This window comes from Procambarus clarkii, chromosome 14, assembly GCF_040958095.1.
Source record: "Procambarus clarkii isolate CNS0578487 chromosome 14, FALCON_Pclarkii_2.0, whole genome shotgun sequence".
Taxonomy (NCBI): domain Eukaryota; kingdom Metazoa; phylum Arthropoda; class Malacostraca; order Decapoda; family Cambaridae; genus Procambarus; species Procambarus clarkii.
In genome coordinates, this window is record NC_091163.1 from 9,564,172 (window position 1) to 9,575,209 (window position 11,038).

Here is an 11,038-nt window from a genome sequence, read left to right on the forward strand (position 1 = left end):
AAATTTAACACTCATGCTACTCTCAATTCAGATCGTGTAGACAAACTGATTATACAGACACAGTAACTAGCTAAGGACGGAGACGTTTGGGCACTCTTCTCCCCCACACACTTGTGTTCACTTAGCATTAATTGGTACCTGGGTGCTATAGGCAGCTGCTATAGGTTGCATCCTGGGGGGAGGGAGGGGGTAAGGTCAGTTGTTGACCTATAAGGACCACATAGCACCAGGCTTCCTGTCCCCCTGACAACATAAAACAAGCCACATAACCCTTAATTAGCACATCAAGATATGAACGCATTTTGCTAACAATTTTAGACAAAAATTCACGACTGGGTCAAAACAAATCATGATTGGGTCAAAACAAATCATGATTGGGTCAAAACAAATCATGACTGGGTCAAAACAAATTCGGATGAAACACAACTTCGGACAAATATATAAATTGCGTTCACCAGATGAATTTTCAATAATGAATTACGAAAACAAAAATTTTTGACCCATTTTTTTTTAATAATTACAATGATATTATCAATACAAATTGCAAATATTTCGAACAAATAAGCCACAAAGAATTTTTTCTTATTAATACATTAAATACCCATTTTTGTTGTCTTCTAAATTGTTTGACTAAGTTGTTGACTTAAATAAATATCAATGATTTATTTATTTGACCTGTATTGACCCCAGGATATTTTCTGTAACCGGAAACCGGTTACAGAAAAAAAGTCTTGTTCGGGGGGAAAGTTATTGTACCATGAACACAAAGCCTAAAAGTCTGGAGGATATATAGGTTCATTTTAAGGGGTTTTCTCCTCGGCCCAATACTGAACAAGGCTGAGCCAAACAGCCAACAAATGTCTGTGCATAGGATTATTTTTCTCACCCTTACTGGAGCAACAGTTAGTGGGTTTGTTGCCATGGCTCTCGAAGCACCTCAGGATGCTGGCTTTGTGAGTACTAGACATACATAGGCTCTCTACGGTGGCTTTGTGAGTACTGGACATACATAGGCTCTCAACGGTGGCTTTGTGAGTACTGGACATACATAGGCTCTCTACGGTGGCTTTGTGAGTACTGGACATACATAGGCTCTCAACGGTGGCTTTGTGAGTACTGGACATACATAGGCTCTCTACGGTGGCTTTGTGAGTACTGGACATACATAGGCTCTCTACGGTGGCTTTGTGAGTACTGGACATACATAGGCTCTCTACGGTGTCTTTGTGAGTACTAGACATACGTAGGCTCTCTACGGTGGCTTTGTGAGTACTAGACATACGTAGGCTCTTTACGGTGGCTTTGTGAGTACTAGACATACATAGGCTCTCTACGGTGGCTTTGTGAGTACTACACATACGTAGGCTCTCTACAGTGGCTTTGTGAGTACTACACATACGTAGGCTCTCTACGGTGGCTATTTGAGTACTAGACATACGTAGGCTCTCTACGGTGGCTTTGTGAGTACTAGACATACATAGGCTCTCTACGGTGGCTTTGTGAGTACTAGACATACGTAGGCTCTCTACGGTGGCTTTGTGAGTACTACACATACGTAGGCTCTCTACGGTGGCTTTGTGAGTACTAGACATAAGCCAACTATGGCACCTGAACGTCTACACGAACATTACGACACCATCAGGACAACATCTCTTGAAGAATGACACCTTCCACTTGCTCACATTCGTATAGGCTTCTATAACATGATCTATAGCATGATCTATAGCATATATATGGTACTTGTATTAGTATCATTTGATATTGTATTGCTGTATTTATGCACCATAGAAACGGTAATGTTGTTGATATTGTAATGAATGTTTAAGTATTGCTACTGTGAACAAATCCACGAGGGCCGTGACGAGGATTCGAACCTTCGTCCGGGAGCATCTCAGACACTGCCTTAAGCCTTGTGGATTTGTTCATTGGATACATCACGTTAGTGTGATTTCTGTGTGTATTGCTACTGTAATTGTTGTAAACACACGAGTACAGTTTTTAGATGTAGCCCGTTCGAACCCGTATTAATGAGCCAATAAACGTAGAACTTGTTGTGGGTTTTGCCTACCCAGCAACGCACCCAACCTGTCGACGCCTCAGCTATTCAGAGAACACCTCAACATTTCCGAAACTTGTTGACCAGTACCACACACTAGAAGGTGAAGGGACGACGACGTTTCGGTCCGCCCTGGACCATTCTCAAGTCGATTTCCGAAACTTCTTTTAATTTCACTAACTCTCCAGAATTTTAACGCTCTGTTAGACAATGTTCAGACTGCAGACAAGATGGTGTTTAGACAAAAGTTCATCTACATGCAATGTGGTTGAAGATTTTGTCTACCCAAACAAATAAAAAAAAGATGTAATGGGTTTAGATGTTGTATAGTTATGATTTTCATGCATAAATGGGTCCTGCTATCGGAGTTTTGTGGTCTGTGTGTGTATATTATAATATATAATATACATATATATATAGTTGCAAGGATGAAGAATACACTAGAGATTATAAACAAAGTTAATTCAGAAACGCGAGCAGCTTCTACAACACAAACTTTAAGCCTAGCAGTTTTTTGTGTGTTAATAACTCACAATCCTTATTAATTATGCAGTGTGGCAACAAAAGTTATACTGGAATATAAAATTTATTCCAAGAAGTTCAAGACAATCTTTATTAAAAATGAAACACGTTACCTGTTCTCTCTCTCTCTCTCTCTCTCTCTCTCTCTCTCTCTCTCTCTCTCTCTCTCTCTCTCTCTCTCTCTCTCTCTCTCTCTCTCTCTCTCTCTCTCTCTCTCTGTCTCTCTCTCTCTGTCTCTCTCTCTCTCTCTCTCTCTCTCTCTCTCTCTCTCTCTCTCTCTCTCTCTCTCTCTCTCTCTCTCTCTCTCTCTCTCTCTCTACTTGGCCCAACCACTTAGGCTGGACGGTAGAGCGACGATCTCGCTTCATGCAGGTCGGCGTTCAATCCCCCCAGACCGTAAACAATTTATTATTTATGATAATTTTACCTTTGTCCTAGGACGGAGAGAAGATTGTTAACATGGTGACCAGACCCCAAAATGCTTAGATAAATATTGTTAATAATAGGCTAACTTTAGAGGTTTTAAGCTAACATTATTCCCAGGGATGTTCTTGAGGTTATCTTGAGATGATTTCGGGGCTTTAGTGTCCCCGCGGCCCGGTCCTCGACCAGGCCTCCACCCCCCCAGGAAGCAGCCCGTGACAGCTGACTAACACCCAGGTACCTATTTTACTGCTAGGTAACAGGGGCATAGGTGTAAGAAACTGCCCGTCTATTTTTGCCGGCGCCGGGAATCGAACCCGGACCCTAGGATTACGAGTCCAGAGCGCTGTCCACTCAGCCACACGACTGTACAGTCGTGTGTGTGTGTGTGTGTGTGTGTATGTGTGTATGTGTGTGTGTGTGTGTGAGCGTGTGTGTGTGTGTGTGTGTGTGTGTGTGTGTGTGTGTGTGTGTGTGTGTGTGTGTGTGTGTGTGTGTGTGTGTGTGTGTGTGTGAGCGTGTGTGTGTGTGTGTGTGTGTGTGTGTGTGTGTGTGTGTGTGTGTGTGTGTGTGTGTGTGTGTGTGTGTGTGTGTGTGTGTGAGCGTGTGTGTGTATGTGTGTGTGTGTGTGTGTGTGTGTGTGTGTGTGTGTGTATGTGTGTGTGTGTGTGTGTGTGTGTGTGTGTGTGTGTGTGTGTGTGTGTGTGTGTGTGTGTGTGTATGTGTGTGTGTGTGTGTGTGTGTGTGTGCGCCTTTTTATTCTCACTCTGTTCCATAAACATAGCTTCCATTATACATAAATTAAATATTTTGTTTCATTCCCATCCCTCATTTCCATTTATATGGCTTGTGTTTAAAATCTTCATCTCTGTTTTTCCTGCTTCAAAATCTTTTCTCTTTCCTGATTTTCAGTCACATAATAAATTCCTTGAAGTTTGCTCTACATTTTCATTATGGCTCCCAGAACACGAGTGAAGAATCTTTTTTTTTATTTTTCTATACAATCCAATGCGCTGATAAGACCTCACTTGTCTCTTGTACATTGTGTGCTGCAGTACAGGAGGCTGTTCAGTTCATGGGGTTACGGGTTATTCATGCCCGTGCCACCTCTTGGGTGGCTTAATCCTCATCAATCATCAATCTATTCATGCTCGTGTAAGCTCTTCGGTGGCTTAATCCTCATCAATCATCAATCTATTCATGCCCGTGCCACCTCTTGGGTGGCTTAATCCTCATCAATCATCAATCTATTCATGCTCGTGTAAGCTCTTGGGTGGCTTATTCTTTATCAATCAATCTGGTTGAGTTTGACCGGTTCCTGCACATTTCTTCAGCACACTCGATGGGTATGAATAGGAGAGCATGGGACCTGTACAATACTTGATACTACCAAAAGACCTGAGCTAGTGTGAGCTTACTTCTAACCTAGAAACTAAAACTAAAAGTTTCAGTTATTTTTTAGCTTTAAAAGAGGTTAAAACTGAAAGTAACAGTTTTAGCTCTCCAGAACAGGCGCCTAATTTGTTATAGCATGAGAAATATTCTTGTTTTCGCTTGATTGAAAAGTGGACGATGTGTTGATATAGAGAATTATTTAGATTTGAGGTAATTGATTTGTAAACTAGCATCTTTGCCCGCTTTAGTTAGCGAATCTAGCAAGAATTGTCTCCTATCTGTTTTAGCCTTTAGATACCATACTTTTAGATACTATTTAGATACTTTAGCCACCAGATATCTGGTGAATTTGATAACGAAACGCTTCTATTAGCTTCTGTCATTTTTCTTTTTATTCATTTTTATTTACTCAGAATGCAAGCCACAACAGTTGCCTCGCTCCCGGGTACATATTTACTGGGTTGTGAACAGTTTCATCAGGTGAAATAAAACACGTGCTAACGCCTAACGTCAAGAAGCGAGAATCGAATCACTTGGGCTGGACGGTAGAGCGCCGGTCTCGCTTCATGCCGGTCAGGGTTCAATCCCCCGACCGTCCACAAGTGGTTGGGCACCATTCCTTTCCAGTCGTCCCATCCCAAATCGTTATTCTGATCCCTTCCCAGTGCTATATAGTCGTAATGGCTTGGCGCTTTCCCCCCCCCCTGATAGTTCCCTTCCTTTCCCTCCTTTGACTGACCAATATTTTCTTCCATATTCCCAGGTTTCCAGAGTACTCTCTCTCTCTCTCTCTCTCTCTCTCTCTCTCTCTCTCTCTCTCTCTCTCTCTCTCTCTCTCTCTCTCTCTCTCTCTCTCTCTCTCTCTTTCTCTGTACCCTCTTCTCTGACTCAGACTAAAGCTGCCTCACTTCTCTTCACTCGCGCACGACACACACCTGCCACCTGAACACACAAACACAGGTGTGTATATGTGTGTATATATGTGTCCAAGTGCTGCCTGTCACATCCCTCTAAATCTCTCACCACACACCTGCCACCTGTACACACACATATATGCTTCATCTCACTTTGTAACAAGGGGGGGGGGGGGTGGGCTTGTATGTGATAAGTAGATGAGGAAATGAGTAGATGTGTGAGTAAAAGGTGAGTAGATAAGTGAACGTGTGAGGTAGATGTGTGCTGGGGAACACGTGGTAGATATATAGGACCTTGGCAAGCTAGTCTCAGGTGTCTGGAAGGGTTGAAATGGCTTGTACACACAATTTGACGCAATTAGGGTGTGAGAAAATGACGACATTAGGAGTGACTTTTGCATATAATGAGCTGAAGACTTGAAAGAAGGAGACTTGTTGCAAGGGGGGGGGGAGGGGGTAAAGATACTTGTTTGGGAATGCGATAAAGATACTTGTTTGGGAATGCGATAAAGATACTTGTTGGGTAGGAGATAAAGATACTTATTACGTAGGGGATAAAGATAGTTGTTGGATGGGCGATAAAGATACTATTTCTTGGGCAGGAGATAAAGATACTTTTTAGGGAGTGCATGTAGATACTTGTTGAGGGGGGGGGGGGTGACGAGGGTAGCACCAGGTGGCCTGTGAATTCAAACAGTGAATTTACTGTGGAATTCAGGTACCTATTCACTGTGGAATGCTGGTATTTATTCACTGTGGAGGACATCCATACTGTTATGAGGTGAGAATTGGCAGTGATTTCCCACAGTGAAAGTTAATCACTGGATGTGTAGAATTTCACTTCAGACCCATTAACAAGCTCGTAATTGAACTGTGCAATTAACAGTTTCTTTTAATGTTGAAACTGTGCAATTAATGTTTCATTTAATGCTTAAAACTCACCACATAATGTTATTATGTGGTGAGTTTTAAGTTGAATTTGTAGAGTCTGACGACTCTGATTGATGAATTACCGCGTCTCATCAACTCATCTATGAGGATTTTGTGTTTGTTTGTACATGTACAGCCAGAGTACACCCACTCTACATATCTGTGAAGAGTAGTATGGGATACTACAAGTTTCCTTTCACTTTCCGCTAACTCAACCGGGGGTAGTGAAGGAGTTTACACATCCACTAATCTTATGAGCTAAGTGGAGCTTACATCATGAGCTAAGTGGAGCTTACATCATGAGCTAAGTGGAGCTGACATCATGAGCTAAGTGGAGCTTACATCATGAGCTAAGTGGAGCTCACATCATAAGCTAAGTGGAGCTAACATTATGATGTAAGTGGAGCTAACATCATGAGCTAAGTGGAGCTAACATCATGATCTAAGTGGAGCTCACATCATTAGCTAAGTGGAGCTAACATTATGATTTAAGTGGAGCTTACATCATGAGCTAAGTGGAGCTTACATCATGAGCTAAGTGGAGCTAACATTATGATTTAAGTGGAGCTCACATCATAAGCTAAGTGGAGCTAACATTATGATTTAAGTGGAGCTAACATCATGAGCTAAGTGGAGCTTACATCATGAGCTAAGTGGAGCTTACATCATGAGCTAAGTGGAGCTTACATCATAAGCTTAGGAAGAGGTGGTACCCTTTTATTTATACATTATATACTAAAGACTTTTGCTGTTTATATAAATTTGGTCTGAAAATTGGTATTCATGTAGCACCGGAGTTGAGAGCCCGGGAATTGTATACGAGGTCGGCATTTTGCTTTGGCGCCGCCCTTTTGGCGCCGCCCTTTTGGCGCCGCCCTTTTCAGCGTATTTCCCTTCGAGTTCTTAAATGCATTTACTCCGGAGGAAGCAGCCAGACCCGCTCTTCGTATTATATCTGAGAATTTGGGAGGCTGGCTACTTTCCTACAAGCTGGTGTATTTTGGAGGTTGGCTACTTTCCTACAAGCTGGTGTATTTTGGAGGCTGGCTACTTTCCTACAAGCTGGTGTATTTTGGAGGCTGGCTACTTTCCTACAAACTGGTGTATTTTGGAGGTTGGCTACTTTCCCACAAGCTGGTGTAGTAGCGAGGCTGGCTACTTTCCTACAAGCTGGTGTAGTAGGGAGGCTGGCTACTTTCCTACAAGCTGGTGTAGTAGGGAGGCTGGCTACTTTCCCACAAGCTGGTGTAGTAGGGAGGTTGGCTACTTTCCCACAAGCTGGTGTAGTAGGGAGGTTGGCTACTTTCCCACAAGCTGGTGTAGTAGGGAGGTTGGCTACTTTCCCACAAGCTGGTGTAGTAGGGAGGCTGGCTACTTTCCTACAAGCTGGTGTATTTTGGAGGTTGGCTACTTTCCTACAAGCTGGGGTAGTAGGGAGGCTGGCTACTTTCCCACAAGCTGGTGTATTTTGGAGGTTGGCTACTTTCCCACAAGCTGGTGTATTTTGGAGGTTGGCTACTTTCCCACAAGCTGGTGTAGTAGGGAGGCTGGCTACTTTCCTACAAGCTGGTGTATTTTGGAGGTTGGCTACTTTCCCACAAGCTGGTGTAGTAGGGAGGTTGGCTACTTTCCTACAAGCTGGTGTAGTAGGGAGGTTGGCTACTTTCCCACAAGCTGGTGTAGTAGGGAGGTTGGCTACTTTCCCACAAGCTGGTGTAGTAGCGAGGCTGGCTACTTTCCCACAAGCTGTTTGGTTGATTTCATAAAAACTCCATTCCATAAAAAGGTTCAGTGGAACTTATAATAATTAACGATAATAAATTTGAATATATACGGCGTACCTGCATGTCACCCGATTCTCTCTCTCTCTCTCTCTCTCTCTCTCTCTCTCTCTCTCTCTCTCTCTCTCTCTCTCTCTCTCTCTCTCTCTCTCTCTCTAGGCTCTCTCTCTCTCTCTCTCTCTCTCTCTCTCTCTCTCTCTCTCTCTCTCTCTCTCTCTCTCTCTCTCTCTCTCTAGGCTCTCTCTCTCTCTCTCTCTCTCTCTCTCTCTCTCTCTCTCTCTCTCTCTCTCTCTCTCTCTCTCTCTCTCTCTCTCTCTCTCTCTCTCTCTCTAGGCTCTCTCTAGCCAATTAACAGGTAACCTAATTAACGTGGGGAGGGGGTGGGGGGGGGGGTGTTTTGATTGCTTCATATTTTGGTATATTTATGAATGAGTTCATATTGGCCAATAGTTCTTCTGCAGTTTACAGAATTCTTATGTTCTAATTTTCTAATGAATCTTAAGATCAACAGTTTCGAATCCTAATGCTGATCAATAGAGTCGAATCTTTATGCTGCTCATATGATCAACATTTTCAATCTTCGTGCTGATTATAAGATCAACCGAGGTATTCGTTGCTAAGTTAACTGGTGTAGAGAACTCACCTCCTGGAGAACACCCCAACTGTTAATCAGAAGTCCAAACTAACAGGCGAATTGGCTACTTGAGGATTATCGGATACGATACCACGTCTTATCGGATTAACTGATCGGAGTTCGTCAGATACGACACTACTTCTACAGTAGTTCTGGGCCCCTGATAATACCATTTGCTTTATGTGGACCAAGTATTAGAGTGGAGTTAATGAAGTTTTTAATGTTTCATATTGACATAAAATGCAAGAAAATTAGGAATACAATAATTATGTTACTTTCTGATTACATTTTTTGTGTGTGGATAGGCAGGCAGGAAGGTTACTGTGTGTGGATAGGCAGGCAGGAAGGTTACTGTGTGTGGATAGGCAGGCAGGAAGGTTACTGTGTGTGGATAGGCAGGCAGGAAGGTTACTGTGTGTGGATAGGCAGGCAGGAAGGTTACTGTGTGTGGATAGGCAGGCAGGAAGGTTACTGTGTGTGGATAGGCAGGCAGAAAGGTTACTGTGTGTGGATAGGCAGGCAGGAAGGTTACTGTGTGTGGATAGGCAGGCAGGAAGGTTACTCAGTAGACAAAATATTGAAGTTCTTGCGAGGCAGGATCAGGTATAACATTTGGGGTTTAAGGCTCATGCTCGGTGATGATATGGAAAATTTATTTACTGAGAATTATATAAAAAATATATAAATGTAATAATTTCCCCTGTATTTTAATGTAAATTTATTCTCCAATTTTTGTAAATCGTTTATAGGTAAATAAGTATAACATTCAGGTTATTTTTTTAAAGATCTTGTTCTGTACTACTGAAACACTTGTTCACTAAGAATTGTAATGTATAATTGCCTTGTAAAACTTATGTATATGTCATTTATATTGTATTTTCTTAAATAAAGATAAAAAAAATTAGAGTGAACTCCTGACGTATACTCCTACTACTACTCCTGACCTCGGAGAGTACAGGGCATCGATCCAACAAAGCTGGATCTGGGCCAGCGCCAGACCGCTCCAAGCAACAGCCTGGTGAACCAAACTCTCACAAGTCAAGCCTGGCCTCGTGCCGGGCTTGGGGAGTATAGAAGAACTCCCAGAACCCCATCAACCAGGTATCAAGCAGATAATTCAAGGTTTCTTGAGGCTGTAATACAGGACGATTGAGTCGCGACGCCGGCCTTTGTTTACATAACAATGTCACGTGGCAGCCGCAGCCTTTGTTTACATAACAATGTCACGTGGCAGCCGCAGCCTTTGTTTACATAACAATGTCACGTGGCAGCCTCGACGCCGGGGCCTTTGTTTACATAACAATGTCACGTGGCAGCCTCGACGCCGGGGCCTTTGTTTACATAACAATGTCTCATGGCCGCCAACACTTCCGACTGCCCTTAGGAACAGACGTTGCTTGTAAGAGTCTCCAGCACTGCTGTTACATCCTGAGACTGTAGGTGCTTCAAAAACTGTTGATTCGGTCCTTCGTACATAGTTCACTGAAGACTTGGACTCAATGTTGAGTTCAGAACACCGAAATCGAGCTTGTGCTCTCTCTCTCTCTCTCAATGACGTCAGGCAGTAATGTTCGCTCGTGGACCAATCAGGTGGAAGAGCGGTCGTATTGACGTCACAGGACGCCTCTCATTGGCTAAAATTGGCCAAATCAGTATCGAATAACTTATATTGCGTGTCATGATTATATTTAGCGTGTCATGCATATATTTAGCGTGCCATGCATATATTTAGCGTGCCATGCATATATTTAGCGTGCCATGCATATATTTAGCGTGCCATGCATATATTTAGCGTGCCATGCATATATTTAGCGTGCCATGCATATATTTAGCGTGCCATGCATATATTTAGGGTGCCATGCATATATTTAGGGTGCCATGCATATATTTAGCGTGCCATGCATATATTTAGGGTGCCATGCATATATTTAGGGTGCCATGCATATATTTAGGGTGCCATGCATATATTTAGGGTGCCATGCATATATTTAGCGTGCCATGCATATATTTAGCGTGCCATGCATATATTTAGCGTGCCATGCATATATTTAGGGTGCCATGCATATATTTAGCGTGCCATGCATATATTTAGGGTGCCATGCATATATTTAGGGTGCCATGCATATATTTAGCGTGCCATGCATATATTTAGCGTGTCATGCATATATTTAGCGTGCCATGCATATATTTAGCGTGCCATGCATATATTTAGCGTGCCATGCATATATTTAGCGTGTCATGCATATATTTAGCGTGCCATGCATATATTTAGCGTGCCATGCATATATTTAGCGTGCCATGCATATATTTAGGGTGTCATACATATATGTTGTGAATTTAGCATTTATGGTGTGTTTTAACATTAAATGATACCCATCAAGCA